Source organism: Oryzias latipes, chromosome 1, assembly GCF_002234675.1.
Source record: "Oryzias latipes chromosome 1, ASM223467v1".
In the NCBI taxonomy this organism is placed as follows: domain Eukaryota; kingdom Metazoa; phylum Chordata; class Actinopteri; order Beloniformes; family Adrianichthyidae; genus Oryzias; species Oryzias latipes.
In genome coordinates, this window is record NC_019859.2 from 37,368,736 (window position 1) to 37,386,411 (window position 17,676).

At 42.2% G+C, this 17,676-nt stretch overlaps 1 protein-coding gene and 1 long non-coding RNA gene across 2 annotated transcripts in view; one reads left to right on the plus strand and one right to left on the minus strand.

Moving 5' to 3' along the window:
• Positions 1-17,676, plus strand: part of LOC110013827 (complexin-1) — a 65,787-nt gene that overhangs the window by 20,810 nt on the left and 27,301 nt on the right. The gene's annotated exons all lie outside the window — the stretch shown is intronic.
• On the minus strand, positions 5,804-8,390 carry LOC111946313. Its single transcript, XR_002872873.1, has 3 exons — positions 7,992-8,390; positions 6,239-6,348; positions 5,804-5,939 (listed from the first exon to the last, which is right to left on the minus strand). It is a non-coding gene; the product is annotated as an uncharacterized LOC111946313 (long non-coding RNA).

The window sequence follows — 17,676 nt, forward strand, 5'->3', positions numbered from 1 at the left end:
AAACCAAACAACAGAAAAACCCAAATAATATAATAATCCTTAGTCTCTCAGAAACGATTTGTTTTCTTTAAATGTGCCGTTAATGTCCGTGCTGTAGCGTCTTCCTTTCAGAGTTCATGGTCACTCCCACTCCCGACACGTAGGCATTCTTCCCAATGAAACGATATCCAAACGAAAAAAAGGAATCCTCTCACCCAAGGGTTGACTGTCCAAGTTTGTCCAAACAGAAATAAATCCCCAAAACGGAATCCGATGCCTCGGGCGTTAGATGCGCTTCTTTTTCCTTTTTCTCCTCAGGTCTCTCGTAGACTCCCTGAAGTCCCCCCCCCCCGTCACGACAGGATGCGCTGCTCCCCCCCCCCCTTACTTTGGTCCCCTTTATCAAATCAGTCTCCGGTACCGTCAGTCACATGACTTACAGCTGACGTGTCCTTAATACAAAAAAACAAAAAAATAACAACACATTTCTGAATGAAGTTTCCTGAGGAAATCGGAAATAGGACTTTACAGTGTTATGGAACAAATGTTTTTGACACAGAATTTAATCATAATGTCAATTCCTTATTTTAAATACTTTTGTGGCTACATATACCCCCCCCCCCCCCCCCTTCAGCCAAATGCTTTTAAGGGAAAACACCATGATAGGTCTTTAGGTTTACCACATTTACAGTATCTTCTTTCTTTTGTGGGTATCCCCAAATAACTCTGTAATTGATTGGCCCTAATTTCTTTATTATTTTTGCTGGTCCTTCCCACTACTGCGCTAACTTTGCTGAAAACTTTTCAGTAGCTTTAGAAAGAGGATGTGACCTGACCCAGACTAAGTCTCCCGGCAGAAAGTGCGCATCTTTTCTACGGGTATTATAATAATTAGCATTTCTAGCCTGGTGCACACCCACTCTCCGTTTAACCAAGGAGTTTTCCTGTTTGGGTGATTTATAGACAATGTGATGCTTTCAAATGAATTATAAGTATTTTTAACTTTAGGGCTGAGAAGTAAGCTAGACTGTGATATTACTGCCAAACCACCTCCTTTCCCGGAAATCCTGGATTTCTGATAGTTAGCATAAGTGGGGGGGGGGGTTGCTTCATTCAATCTAACATAGTCATCCTGTTGGAGCCAAGTTTCTGTTAAGGCTAGAAGACTGAGGTTGTTATCAATGATTAACTCATTGACTAAGAGGGACTTAGAGGAAATGGATGGAATGTGTAATAATAAGGTTCCCCTCGATGTCACCAACTCTGGCCCCCGGATAACACCTGACTGTAGCCGCTGGTTTCTAACTTCAGAAGAGCCGAAAACCAGAGTTGAGGGTTCAGCGGTTGTGTCGCTGAGGGGGGAGAACCTATCTCGGGTGCTCTAAGTCTTTGCGTTTAGCACTATGTTTCCTCCCAACCGGTGCAAACCCCTGACTGTCTCCCGGCTGTTGGGAGGGCGCTGGGGTGCTAGCTAAGTTAGCCCTGGTAGCGCGACCCGCGCTACGAGTAACGACCTGGCTAGCCGGCTTAGCTTCCACTGCGCGGAGCCGCGCCTCTAACTGCTCCAGCCTGGCCTCCAAGTCTAACACAAGACTACACTTAACACACCTACCGCTGTTTTCACTAAAGGAGGCAGGATCATCACTAAACATATGGCACATGGGGCAGGAGAGAGGAGGAGAGGCAGAAGGAGTGGTGGCCATGCTAGGTTCTAAGCTAAGGCTAGCGGTGTTTAGGTAAAGAGAAGTGGTTTATTTAGCAAAAATGAGAAAGTGAACAGCAAGCAGTTTAACAGTGGTGTATTCGCTACTAAAAGGTGCTAGATGTGAATATTAGCCCAGATAACCCTTAGAGTAAGCAATAGTAGTCAGGCTAATGCCAATCAAGAGGACAGCAGTCAAGCACGACTAGTACTGGGGAAAGGTTCACCCAGAAATGACGTCCGTTGAGACGGTTTCTGACAGTTTTTGTGGAAATTGTTTCATCATCTGTCCGAGGGGCTGGTCTCAGACTATCTTGGAGGAGAACTTGCAGGATGGGGATGTCATGGGCTGGTGTGGTTACAGGCGGTCTTCAGTTGTGAGGCTGGTTGGATGTACTGCCGAATTCTCTGAAATACCTTTGGAGACAGCCGATGTTAGAGTAATGAACATTAAATTCACCAGCAACAGCTCTGGTGGACATTCCTGTGTGCCAATTGCACATTTCCTCAAAACATACAATATTTGGGACATTGTGATTTGGGATACAGTGATCCCTTGCTATATTGCTTTAATACTTTTTCCGGTTTCGCTACTTCACGGATTTGCATCCTGCATTGTGTTCTGCATTCTGATTGGCTAAAAAGTCACTCTGCTTTTTCTCTACCTGTGCTTCAATAACGTTGCAGTTTAATATGTAGACGCACGTAAAACAGCTTGCCAACTTTACATTACGTATGTGCAAATTCTCTTGCAATTTCGAGTTTCTCTAAAACCCATAGAAAAAAGAGCAACATCTGCCTATCAAATGTTCTTCTCCCGAAGAAACACAGCTGCACCGTGGATTTCAGAAGAAGAAAACACTGCAGAGTGGAGTCAGGATGCAGCGGCTCAGTCTGAAGAGCAGTGAAATAGAGTTGAGTCGGTATTTGTCCAACTGTACTTAGTATTTTTTTCATAATCATTTTAAAATTTCTCCCGTTTAATCCAATTACTCGGGTCGCGGTGGGCGGGGCTAATCTCCGGGATTTGAAGCCTTCTGTTCACATTGATGATTAAAAATTATTATTTGACAGTACAGTACAGAAGTTATTTGTTGAAAAAAACGTTTCTGAAGTACTTTGATTTGTGAAACAAATGCCTGAGCCTGTTTGTTCTTTCTTTTTAATGTATAATAGAGTATTTATTGTATAATAATAGTTTCTACTTCATGGATTTTGCCTATCACGGGTTCTATTTGGAACGTAACCCCCGCGAAATACAAGGGCTTACTGTACAGCTGATCACATCAGAAAGGCCTTTTATTGTGGTCAGTCTTAGGCACAGCTGTGCAACAGTAATGCTGTTTAATCGGTATGTTGGTATGTGTCATGAGAGAAGAAGTGCTCGCTACGACAGATTTAGACAGATTTGTGAACAATATTTGAGAGATTTGGTAATTTTGTCTTTGTAGAAAATTGTTTCAGATCTTTAAGTCCCTTTAATGACAAACTGAAGCAAAAACAAAAGAGTATGTTTCTCTCTTTTGTAAAAAATAATTTAAGTCATTTTCAAAAGAAGAAGTTTGATTTAATCAAGAATTCCATCTTATCTCCTTTTAGTCCCTTTCAGGTCATTGAGAAAACGTTGACCAATGAAGAAAAAAATGTGCTGATGTTGACTCCATGAGTCACTCTCTTAAAGGAGGCACTTAGAGATAGCTAGCGGTGTCTCAACAAAGCAGCGAGCAGCAGCTGACTCAGTTTGAAAGTGACGGCGATGCGACAGCAGAGAATTTGTGAGGCAGCAGGTCTGTCTGCGGAGGAGCCGTCACATCACAGCTCAGAGCCGGAGTCAGCAAATCTGAAGGAGAGAACAGGATCCCAAACAAAACCAAGAGGAATCCATCAGTGTAGAAGGACTTCCTATCATCGCTAGTAAGAATCTGGTTGATGTTTAGATGTCTTCTGCAGCAGTTTGCGTTCTTCCTCTTACTAAGGAAAGCTAACCACACTGGGCTCCTCTGATCTTAAAAGAGCCAAAGAAAAAACATTACACTAAGATTTTTTTATCCTTTAATTTTAAATTAGTTTATCCATTTACACTGTGTTTATTTCTTCCATTATTAAAAATCTTTTGTTTTATCTTCCTTACGTTAGATTTTCAATAAAATTCATTACTTTTGTTTAAAGAGCAGCAACTGACCTTGATTTGCTGGAAAGGCATTTTTGTCATTTTTGCTATCAAGATGGCGCCACGGACGGACGCCTCTGTGTTTTGGTGCGCTCTACTTTGTTTTGCTTTACGTTTTAATTCGGTCTCCTGCCAGAGTTCTGGAGGCTCTTTCTCCAGGGACGAGCTCATGAACATCAGAACAACAACCCCCGTGGACCAACATTTCTCCCTTCTACCGTGGATTTACTGGCTATTTTGACCCAGCAGCCACGTAAGAAGGTGAAGCGCCGCAGGAGAGGCGCGCACTCAGGCGCGCTGGTGCGTCTCCGCCGGCGCAGATTTCGCACTGCGCTGCCCGGGATATTCCTCTCCAACGTGTGCTCACTTTGCAATAAAACGGACAAACTGAGGGTGCTGCTCAACAAAAACAGAGACTTTTCCACTTCCTGTGGCCCTTTGAGAGCCTCGTCCTCCCCTACCTCAAAGACATTACAGACCCCCTCCTGGACCCCCTGCAATTTGCCTACAGAGCCAACAGATCGGTAGACGATGCTGTAAACATGGCCCTCAACTTCATCCTCCAGCATCTGGACTCTCCAGGATCCTACGCCAGGATCCTGTTTGTAGATTCAGTTCCGCCTTCAACACAATAGTTCCATCACTGCTCCATGACCAACTCTCCCAGTTGAATGTGCCTGACTCCACCTGCAGGTGGATCACAGACTTCCTTACATACAGACAGCAGTATGTGAGGCTGGGGAAACTTGTCTCGGATACCCGGACCACCAGCATCGGATCCCCCCAGGGCTGTGTCCTTTCACCCCTGTTATTCTCCCTGTACACAAACAGCTGCACAGCTGGACACCAGTCTGTCAAACTCCTGAAGTTTGCTGACGACACCACACTCATCCTTAATTGCACTTTATGCATCTTTGTTATTTTTTTGCACTTTTTTCTTATCTGAGATGCACCACCTGCCAACACCAAGGCAAATTCCTCGTCCTGTAAAGTGAGCTCTACAGAACCTGGCAATAAAGCTTTTTCTGATTCTGATTGATGTTTGCATGTCAGTGCAACGTTTTGTGTATCAATGTATCGTTAGAATGTAAACTGTATGAGAGAGAGGCTAGTATATCAGCGACAGCTTCTCTCGAAACTTAGAAACAACACTGTCAGAAAGAATGTGCAAAATTTGTACCTTTAGAGGTACAATGGCTTGTCACTGGGGCAGTACCCTCAAGGGTACAAATGTACCCTTTCATATAGGTGCGTATCTGTACCCTTTCAGTATGTACCTTTCAAAGGCAAATATGTACCTCTGTGGACTAAATTGTACCTTATAGTGCTATGGTACCATAATGTACCTTTAAAAAAGGTACAAATTTGTTCTTTTAAGGGTACTGCCCCAGTGACAAGCCTTTTGTACCCTCTGATGGCAAATTTGTACCAGATACAGCACATTAAAAGACCAGTATACTGTTTATCACATTTATTAAACATTCAAAACAATTACAATTCTGACATTTCACAGTATGTACAGTTTCACAACAGGATGCATATATTTACAATTATTAGCAATTTTACAATAATGAAAAATCTATTTTTCCTTCAGTTCACATTGCATTCATTGTAACTATAACCTTAACATTTGATCAATTGTAAACAGCACATAGCACTTCAGTTACCATTTTTAAACCATGAATTAAAACTTGTGACATTAACAAAAGAAGCACTAGACCTCATTTTAAGTTCATCTTTCTACTGCGTTCTACCTTTTCTAAAAATAGATAATAAAAGTAAACTTATAACCAAGTTTAAATGCATAATTTAAATAATAAAATACATAAATGTGATAAAATATTGATACGAATTCTAAAAAGAAGAACTATAAAACACACTGAAGATTACCAAGGATTACGTTTTATGTCAATACCTAGTAGATCCTCTGCAAGCATCTCTTCTCTTGCTTCTTTGGAGACTTTGGCTAATGGAGCTTTTCTTTGAACAAGCTCAAGCACCTTTGGCACAATACTGGTAAACGCCGTCCTTGAAGCGCTGGCTTAAACTGACAGGTGATGGATGCATTCGGTCAACCTTATCAAACAACTGAAAATTGAAAAAAATTAGAAAATTAATCATTCACTTTAACTAAAACAAACAAAAGACATAAAACATTCTAATATTCTTTTTTGCCTCTTTCATTGCCATTTCCCTTTAGTGATCTCATTGTCTAAATATTACTTGGCTTGAATCAATATATATATATATATATATATGGGTTTAGAAAATTACAATGTTTTTACAATAGAGTTAAAGCTGTTAGTGATCATTTTAGCAGATGTCTCAGCTTATATTGACATTCAAAATGTATTTTAAGCTGAGAACTGATTTAAAATCTCACTGACCCCTGAGGTTGTCTTCAAAGGGCACTTCTTTAGTATATCCTCTCGCACCTTGCTGTACTGGATATGCAGGACATTCACGTGACCTTCAACGGATGAGTGACAGCAACCACCTATTGGATCAAATTTAAAAGTCCATATTAATAATGATAAAAATACAACTGCAAGCACTGATTACTGGGGTTAAAGCACTTTGAGATGATGTTTAAAGAGAGTTTGTGCAGAGTGGTTTGGAGTAGATCAGAAATTAACTTCTGAGTTGTAGGCTATTGACACAGTTGTTACCCTCTGCTGATGTCCGAACATCCCTTTGTTTACGCCTTCTCCCGCTAGCTTACAGTCCTTCCAACCTAAAACTAACATTAGTGGTGAAACCAAAATGGTGAGCAATATTGAAGCTTTCTGGCCATAGTTTAGATCAAGCTCAGACAAGTGTGATGAAGAGTTTACTGGATCTGTTTGTCTGCAAGTGGACGCATCAGAATGGAGCAGAGCAGAGGGACTCTGACCCACTTCATTTCATGTGGTGCGTCACAATAGAGACCTTCCTCAAACTGCATTTATTTTGTCTGTTCCTGATTCATCCCAATTTGAGTGAATACTCAGATGTGCAGTTTCAAACGTGCCCATCATGAGAAAAATACTGGGACATGTTAAAAATGGGGGACCCACTCCAATGAAAGTTATTTTTTAAAATGTAGCATTTTTATGATGACATATTGTTATGAAATTTAAGAATAAAACTGTGTTTCTGAATATTTATTTTCTCAAATTGGGATGAATCAGGAGCAGATGAAAAGATGTCATTTGAGAAAGCTTGTAGTTGTTACGTACAAACTACATTTGGCAGGCCACAAGCTCCCTGCTCCGCTTGTCTTCATTGTCCTCGTCTGAGTTGGCATCTGGCTCACATCTATAAGGCTGGATAGCTCCAATATTGCACGCCAATTCTGTTGCTTGGGGGTTGTGAGGGACTGTAAGGTAACGGGAGCGTAAACAATGGCTTGATGGGAAGTTAAGGCCGGTTAACTCTGTAAAACAGTCCTGTCAAGAACTTGAAGGTGAATTCCAATTGAACTGCAGAAACCATGTCCCAGAAAACATTTTTCCCCCTCAAAAACTGCATAATCAATGTCTGTCTTTGTATAATAATAATAATGGATTGGATTTATCTGCGCTTTTCAAGACACTCAAAGCGCTTACAGTGTGTCCATTATTCATTCATACTTGGTGATGGTAGCTATGGTTGTAGCCACAGCTGCCCTGGGGCAGACTGACAGAGGCGTGGCTGCCAGTTCGCGCCTACGGCCCCTCTGACCATCACCGGGATCATTCATGCACATTCACACACCAGTGGAGCCACACTGGAGGCAGGGAGGGTGGAGTGTCTTGCCCAAGGACATAAAGGCATTTTTTGGCTGGGGGGGAACGGGGATCGAACCGCCAACCCTTCGGTCATTGGAAGACCCGCTCAACCACCTGAGCCACTGCCGCCCGTTTAGTCAATATCTTGTTAATTATGCAGAGCTTTGTTGAAGGAAATACAGAAGAATTATATGTTTGTATGATGAGGACAGCATTCCAGAATGTATTCATTGTGTTGTGACTTAATCGGTGCAATCTGCTGTTTCCCTAGAAAACTTTAAACTAGTTTGGATGATCTGCCTTACTGCACTGTTTGACAGCTAAACTGAATTGGAAAGACAGCATGACTTTGAACGCTTGAAATGACTTTGTGAAAAGATTATTTACTTACTTTGGCAAGAGAGGTGTCTTCAACTCTTCGTCTTGTTGTAGGACTGTGTTGTAATATTATTGTGTCATCTGAGTCCACTTCAGTATCTCCACTTGAACTGGTATTCCAGCTCTTTGCAGGACAACTCGGCTGATCTGTCAAAGTATTAAAGCTTTCAGTTACTGTAATATTTAAATTAGTATGATAGCAAAAACAAAAAAAGTAAAAACAAAGATTTTTAAATACTGACCGACTTAACAGTTTAGCAGATTTATTATCTTGTCTAAGACAGCAATAGGATAAAAAACTCATACTTATTTGCCCGTGTTTTATTCCCCACACTATCCTGTCAAATAAATCATTAACCCTTAGACTCCTATTGATGCAAATATACAATCAAAACTCTTCAGCTCAAAAATGTTCTTAATTTAGCATGTACTTGAAAGGAAAAACACAGGTTTTTTCCCTTGGGAATAAATTCAGGCATCAAAGGGGAATTTACCCAAAACCATTCAAAACAAAAGAGATAAATTACAATTTAAAAGAAAAACTTCACCTTCTGGATTTGTATCTTCGGCCAGACAAATTTCCAACACACCAAGGTTTGGGTTTTTCAACAGGAGATCAAAAACCTGCTCATCAACTTCTGTCTTTGAGTCATCAAACACTTTCAAGTCCAAGGTTGGGATGTTGAACTTTTTGGCAGCTGTGAACACAGCAAAATTATGTTTAGAATACAGCACAGAAATGATCTTTAAATTAAAAAGCAATTTAAAAAATCTGTTTGCATCACAGCTGACAGTTTATCCACAAAGTTGACTGATTCCTGTAAAGAAAAATGCTGGAAATTGTGATGTTTCCACTCACCGCATTCCCTAAAGGATTTGTAGGTCAGCTGAACTTCAAAACATTTTTTTTTTTTTTGGCGTTCGACATGTTCACGCACAGCTTGCATCTTTCCTGGTGGGAAAAAAAATAATATATTACAAAAAAGAAAAAACATTACAACACCAAAAGGTACCAACACAGCATTTATTCAGATCTAAGCCCTGTTCCAAATAAATAATACATTTTAAAATAGTAATGGCAAATATACAGTTCACAATAGCTGCCACAGCAATGTTGCGGAATTTGTAGAACTGCTAAAAAAAAAAACACTGACGACAATGCACTGGCTTCTAAGGACCTACAGATTTATTTCTTGGAAGTTAATTTAAAAACGTTTTTTTTCTGGTTTATAGATGAGTTTTTGGTATGGGAAATCGTAGTATCTGGAATCACGGACCTCCATTTAAAAAAAATAATCTCTGCAGGAGAATGATCAAAATCAACAACACAATGTAAACTTCGCTTGACCAACAATGAGCGATCATGACAACCTAAACAGTCTCTGTCACTGTCTTGCATTCGAGAAATGGTGGCTGCCCGCGCACAGCAGCTACGGCAGGCTGACATATAAATGGGAAGGACCGCCATACTGCCGTGTAAAAAAACGTTTTTGGACTCCTACACATTACAGATTAAAATGATTAACGCATTGAATTCGACGGACCTGATAAATATCAGTAGGAATTCTGAAGCTGGTCGTTTCAAAAGTAGCTGGCTTCCTTACTAAGAAAGACAGAAAAAAAAAGGGGGGGGGGTTGGCAACAACAACCGGTGCATAAACGCCAGCGTACATCGGTAAAACGGCGACAGAATTATCTAGTGAAAAAATGTATATATTTACATGTATTTAACGGAACGCGGTACAACACCAATAAAAACAACAGCTTAATTTATTTAATGGCTGCATTTAGCTGAACTTCAAACGGCTGAGGCTAACCGTTAGCAAACTCCTGCTCGTAGTTTGCAATCTCCTCACAGGCACATACACGTTGGAAAAGCAGCATTCCACTACAAAAAAGTTATTCCTTACAGATAAAATAACCGAACCCGCTTAAAACAAGTTTCCAACTTATTTTTGAGCAATTAGCAGACTTACCTCAGTCACAGCCTCTATCTTCCTCCGGCCGCTGCGGGATAACAAAATGGCTGAAGAAATGAAACTTAAGAAAGTAGAGTGGGCGTGGTCTCGCTGGTTTACTCCAACATATTTCCTCTACGTTTTTAAACCTACTTAAATAAAAATTACTGATGGTAACTCCGAAAAAAGTACTCTCTCATTTTTCCTGTGTAGGTACAAAAGCTAAAAGGTACTAATATGTACACTTAATGTAACGTAGTAACAGAGAAATTTACTTTTTATGAGAATGTATGATTAGAAAAACATAACTTTAATTAACAGCTCAAAGACTAGAAATTTAAATTGAACTTAGGCCAAGTTAAAGTACACAATATAAGGTTAAAAACATCATATATTTTTGTCTACATTGTGCTTTTGCTCTAAATTAAAGGCAAAACTTAAAACAGCTCTTATATAAGTAAAAAAAAACAGGCTCACACTAATACATGTTTAAAAGTTATTATCTTGATGCTCTGCACAATCAATAAAATATAATGTGCTTGTGTACTGTTCAGAACTAGTCATAAAAGATGTGTGGTCTCTTAAATATATTTGGTTATTTTGTGCATCTTTTCCAAATAACCAACAATGTATTAAATGATTTTGGGTGACGTTTCATACACTTTGAATTACTACTTTTGTCACACAAGTGATTGTACCTTTGTTTGTGGAATAAAGGGTCCAAATATAGGCCCTCTGATGGTTGGAAACATATTTGTACCTTTTTTATCCTTAAATGGTACATATGAGTACCCTAAGTTGTAATTATGACTCACTTAGGGTACAAATTCACCATTTGTACCCTAAGTGTTCACAAACGTACCCCAACCGTACCCTTTTTTCTGACAGTGAAGGAATACTACTACGACAATAATCTGCTCAGTTTGCTAGGTGAGCTCGGACTCCTAGAAAGAGCAGGCCAAAAGAGGCCTGCGGGCAACTCCGGAACAACATCCCAGGGGAAGGACCGAAAGCTGTGCGACAGGACGCGAAAACGAGGCAAACATGGAGGAGCTAAAACTAGGCTAGCAGGTAAGCCACACAAGCCAGCGATTCCCACACTCCTGCTAGCAAACGTACGCTTACTCGACAACAAGATGGACTACATCAGACTATGGAGAGCTTCCCAACGCAGCGTGAGGAACTCTTGTGTTTTGGTTTTTACGGAATCCTGGCTGAATGAGAACATTACAGACGCTACGATCCAGCTGGAGGGGCTAACGATGCACAGAGCGGACAGACTAGCTTCGCTAACCGGTAAACAAAGAGGCGGAGGGCTAGTCGTTTACACAAACAACCTATGGTGCCAAGACGCCGTAGTGGTTCCGACCCATTGTTCGCCACATCTGGAGTCCCTGTCTGTGAAATGCCAACCCTTATACATGCTGCGGGAGCTAACAGCTGTAATCATAACAGCTGTTTATGTACCACCAAGCGCTAACGCTAAGGAAGCCATGGCAGAGCTGCACAACAACATCAGCGAACTTCTAAAGGATTATCCCGACGCCTTCTTCATAGCGGCGTCATTGTGTTGTTTTCTGCTGCAAAGGGGTGGGCCCCTGGGCTGGGTGGCCCTGGCCCCTTTGCTGGGGGTGGGCTGGGGGACGGCTGTTTGACCACCGGGGGACAGTCTACCAGCTGTCCCCAACTTACCCCCTTCCTTAAATAACCTCATATTAGGGTGAGGGGGTGGGGGGTCTAGCCTGCGATGCGCCTTGGGGGGGGGCTACTTGGGAGTGGCCCCCCTCCTATGGTTGCCGTATGGAGTGGGCCCCCCCTCTTTCGGTTTTATTTGCACCTTAGACATGTAGGGTCCTTGGTAGGGGGGGTGCTTGGACATCACTGCAAGCAAGCAGCAGATGTCCTCCTGGCACCCTACCCGCCAATTTTAACCGCACCTTAGACATTTAGGGCCCCTTGGTGGGGAGGGTGAGGGGACATCACTGTGAGTAATCAGGAGATGTCCCCTTAGTGCCCTACTCGCCAATTTTAACTGCACCCCCCTTAGTACACACACCCCTCCCCCTTCAATATATACATTCAAACATAAACACACACACACATGCACACAAACACCCTCTCAAACACACATACACGCACACACATTTTACAAGGAAGGTGGGACCTGGGTCCATCTGTCCCCTACCCCTTCCCTGGTGGGGGGTGCGGGCCCCTTGGCGATGGCGGCCATGTCCCTTGGGTGCCGGCTCCCTGGGCCCGGCGGTGCTCTCTCCGCGCGGTGGGGGGGTTCATATTACACCTGAGCCGGGGGGTGTTCGTGTCCCTGGGGGGTGGGTCCTGGTCCTTGCCCCTGGGCGCTGGGCCCAGGGGGGGATGCCCGGAACTCCTGGGTGGTGGTGGGGTGCTCGTCTGGGGCTGTGGGCGTCCCTCTCCGGTGGGGCCCTGCGTTGGGCTCTTCCGGCGCGGCGGGGGGCTGCTTTCCTGGCTGGGCTGGGGCGGCGCTCTCTTTCCCTCTGCGCCTCCCTGCTCTCTGGCTCTGGGGGCCTCGCGGCGGTCCTGCTGGCCCTGGCCTGGGTGGCGGTCTTGGTCGCCCGGGGGGCGGTTGTTCCCTGCCTGTTCCCGTGTGGCGTTGGGGGAATTCCGGCTGCCGCTGCTGCTGCGGCGGGGGTCTGGGTGTGGGGGTGGCTGGGCGCTCCTCCTCCTTCTTTTCACGTTCCACCATCCATTTTAGGAGAACATGAACACTCACCTGAGCACAGGTGTTAGCTCACCTTTGCACTAATAGTTTGCATGATTGAATGAATGAAAGATTTCACACTAGTTGGTTTAAAGGCATAGGTATGCGTTCGTGAACACTATCTGTTTTGTGTACATGTTGACATGTTGACATTTTTACAGCTAGCAGGTGTGTTGATAAGATTTCAGAGTGTGTGTGAACAGGCCCCGCCCTTTTTGTACTACATTTGAACCGTACCGTAACGATAAACAACCAGTAAACCTGTCTGCTCTATGCTGCTTCATGGTCTTACCCCCCTTTCCCTCCTATTATCACCCTCCTACCCCCCCCCTCTCTCTAACGTCCCTCTCTCTTCTTCCCCTCTTTCCTTTTCCGTCCGGTCCAACACCAAAGATTTTCAAACATGATTGAAATTAATAAAGTTTGGCCTCAATTACAAAAGGGGTTTATTCAGACATACCTTTGGTTTGTCTGAAGATGAATAACCCCTCTTGTTAAAATAAAATATGTCCAACACAAGAGGCCCTCAGCTCTCATCTGTTTGCCTAGCTGTTGGACAGGACAAGTTAAAAGAAAAAAAAAAAAAAAAAAAGAACAGTCTTCAAATAACTATGAATCCTTTACAGTTTGCATGCAAAGCAAATCGATCCACGGAGGATGCCATCTCCACCACTCTCTACCTTACATTGTCACATCTGGAGAGGAAAAACACCTACGCTAGTCTCCTCTTCATCCTCTTCATGGACTTTTAACACCATAATCCCACAGCAGCTGGTGGAGAAGCTGAGGCTACTAGGCGTGGACACGGCAATCTGCAACTGGACATTCAGCTTCCTGACAGACAGGCTGCAGACAGTCAAGATCGGCAGACACACATCTAGGCCCATCTCAGTGAGCACGGGCACACCACAGGGGTGTGTCCTGAGCCCACTGCTGTTCAGTGTTCAGACTGCGCAGCTCGACACCAACACCAACCACATTGTTAAGTTTGCAGACGAGACAACAGTGATCGGTCTCATAAGCGACAATGACAAGTCTGCTTACAGAATGGAGGTGGAGCAGCTAGAAGTGCGGTGAACATCCCATAACCTTCAGGTCAACGTGGACAACACAAAAGAAATGGTGATGGACTTCAGGACATCTGGCAATCACCACACTCATGTGACCATAAACGGTGCTGCTGTGGGGAAGGTTGACGGCGTCAAGTTCCTGGGGGGGAACCTCACTAACAACCTGTCCTCCTCCACCAGCTCCACACTGGTCATCAAGAAAGCACAGAAGCGTCTCCATCCCCTCCGGAGACTCAGGAAGGCTGGAATTCCACCACCTCACCTCCTCTCCTTCTATAGGGGCACCATAGAGAACATCCTGACTCAGAGCTTCACATCCTGGTTTGGCAGCTGCAGCTTCAGGAGCATCAGCTGCAGATCCAGCAGGATGCTAAAAAGCTTCTTCCCACAGGCTGTGAGGCTGCTGAACGGACTGTCCTCATGCATTCTTGCTCTCACAAACTCCAGTCTGCAATAAGACCAAAAGGATTACCCCCCAACCCACCACACAACCCGAAGACACAATACATGGATACAGACTCTACCCCCCCCCCCCCCCATAAACTACACACATAGCCACTTTAATCACACTGAATGCTGGTCTCTATTTTATTTTATTCTACTTTTTATTTATTTATCTGATTTTATTGCTATTTTTATTGTTTGATTGTTATTGTATTGCTCTTTTCACTGTCATGCTATAGTGAGAAACATCTCGTCTCACCGATGTATTTCTCTGCAAATACTACGTATGGAAAGATATTAAACAAATCTTGAATCTTGAACCGTTAGGTTTATAATTTAAGATAGCAGAGGTTTTATTTTTTTGTTCTGATCCATTAAGTTGTTTGTATTCACACAGAAGATGTGGTCATAGAATGGTTGGAGAATTTACTCCCAACTATTGGGAGTTGATCATTAAGGTTGATCATATCTGACCTAAGTTTCATTTTTCCAGCTCACAAGCTGAAACCTCTGATCTTGATCCTCATATCCTCAGGAGCTCCACTCCTCCGCAGCCTGTCGCAGGGCCACACATAGATGGATAGATGAACTTTATTAGTCCTGAAGGAAATTTCAAGTGGTCAGCTGCCCAGGCCTAAAAAATACAATTATTTCTAAAACAAATCAAAACACAATAGATAAAAGATAAAAAGCAAATAAGAACAATGACCTAAAATCAAGTTTATCAGAACATTTCAGTCTGATCAAATAAAAAAATATCGTAAAAGCTCTCTGGTGCTAAGACAGTGTGTTGTGTTATCTCTTCTTTTCCATAACTCTGTTACATTTCTGTAAATGCTGACAATCTTTTTTCTAGAAAAACAGCTTTCAAGTAGCTTCAGAGATGAGCGCTGAAGCTGAAGTTAGACGCCTGTTGGTGCGTTCATCACTGGACGTCATGTCAATATGATACTGATAGAAGTTCTGCATTCTCACCACACAGAACACAAACACGTCTGATCTTTTGAACTAGTGAGCAGATTTTCAACAACACTGACTTTTGCATGCCAGACAATAATGGCAGCCAGTAATTATTAATTTCCACAGCTGCACTTACCTGCACAGGTGAACTCTCCTCAGTGCTGATCCAGCAAAACTCCAGTCTTGTTCTTTCCCCTCATTATTATTCATCATTATTATTTTTTAGTACTTCCCAGGAAAATCTACATACTCTTCCACTAATCAGATTATGTCTGTCGAGTTTTATGGAATAAACTCCCAGCTCATGGAAGAGAGGCCGATCCAGTTTCTACATTCAAAGTTAGACTGAAAACATTCCTCTGTGGACAGGATTATTGTCAGACTACTTAGTATTCAGAGATTATTTAACTTAACGTTAATGTGTTTAAATTAAACTTAATAACAATAACTATTTGTTTTAAAGGCTGCTAGAAGTTGAAGCTGGGGTAACTATGGTGCTCTGGGGTTCTGTCCTCTTTTCTCTTCTACTTCTACTCTTCCTCTCTCCTCTATTCTTGATCATTATTCATCATTTAGTTCTCCATGCCTCTGTTTGGTGCAGTGATTCATGTATTGTCCCTCTTGAGTGGGAGTGCTTCCAGACTCCTGTTGGCTCATCCGTGCTCCTGTACCTGACCGAGTACCTCGTCTCTGCTCCTGCTCCTACACCTGACTGTGGTTTCTGTCTCAGGCTCGACTCGCGCCCCCGACTGTCCCCCCAACCACGGCTGGATGAAGCTCGTCTGCTAGACTTAATATATGTAGTTGTAGATTTAGATAAGTTAATTCTTCTCTAAGAGTTCTGGTAAATCGCCTGTCCGTCCTGGGGGAGGATCCCTCCTTCATGTGGACACCCCTGAGGTTTCTTCGTTTTTTCCGGAATCCGGTTTTTTAGGAGTTTTTCCTTACAGAGAAGGGGGGTCTAAGGGCAGGGATGCCAGTATAGCTTAGTCAGTTTGTTAGTTCATTTTAGTATTTTCCTATTGAACTCTTTGTATTCATGATCCTTTTGAGTTCATGTTTTACTTCGAAGCCCATCGAGACGACTGTTGTTGTGATTTTGGGCCATACAAATAAAATTGAATTGAAATTGAGTTTGTGTCATTTTGGACATTGTGGGTTAAATGACATCTATAGTCTAGTTTTGTAGTCACTGCAAACTGGATGTTTGTGGTTTAGTTTGTTTGTAAGTTGTTTCTGGTCTTATTCTGAGTTTCCCTTTGTCTGTAAGTTTCAGATTGTTCATCCACAGCTGTCCTTCTTTAGTTAATGACCCTCAGTATCAGCTCATCTGTTCTGCTTTGTCTGTCTTTTGTTGCTGTATTGTCATGTTTCAGTCTATTCATTAAATGTTTCAGTTTCTGCCACCAAGCCTGATCTGCACAATTCCTGACAGTTTTACGTTTTTTTTTGTTTATTACTTCATTTTTGTTAGTTTTTGTTACAGATAAAACAAATTACAAACCACAACAACAATCAAAAACAAGGGTCAATTTCTAGGTGCTTCTTGTGTCTATTTGTTGTAAAGTGTTTCGGTGTAATTGTGCCTCTTGCAGTCTTAGCCTGTATGTTATTGTTTCCATTGAATGGATGTGGTTCATTCTTTATGTCCATTGCTCCTTTGATGGGATCGACGTAGGGCCCCAGTTCCTGGTCAATGTTTTTTTCACCAGCTAGTGACATAACTTTAAATAAGTATTTGTCAATTTGGTGGACAGAGTTTCCTGAGAACATGTCCAAATAAAACAGTTCTGGTGAGGAATTTTACATCCCAGCACTTTGCATGTTAGATCAGCACCCTCTTCCAAAACCCAGTTACATTTGAACACTTCCAAAATACATGAGAATTGTCTACATTTACTTCTCCACATCCACACCAACAGCTCTGATTTGTTTTTAACTGTTTGTTCTTTATTTTCGGTGTTATGAAAAATCTTATAAGGTTCTTCCAGGCAAACTCTCTTCATGTTCGTGATCCCGTGGTGGTATGGTGGTGTCTCCACATATCCAACCAATCCTGCTCAGTTATCTTTATGTTTAATTCTTTTTCCCAGTTACATTTTCCTTTCAAAGTTGTGTTTTTGTCGTACTCCATTAAAGATTTCTATAGTGTACTGATTACTTTAGTATTGCTGTCATTATATGCCTTTATTATTGTTTGAATGATCTCATCCTCATCCCCAGTAGAGCTGCTTTGTATTTTAGTCTTATAATAGTTTCTCATTTGTAAGTGTCTAAAGAAATCCAGATTTTCAAGGTGAAATTGCTTAGCCAAGTTCTCAAAACTCTCTAGCTGTCCGTCCTTCTTTTCTAATAAGCACCATGCTGTTATTCCTTTTGTAGTCCAATATTTAAAAGTTGGGTCGTATTCTGCTAGTTTCAATTGCCTATCATATGCTACCCATTTTAATTTTTTTGCATTATTTAGGATTTGTATTTTTGCAGTAATTTGAACCATACAGTTGGTGTATGATTTGTTTTGGGATCTAG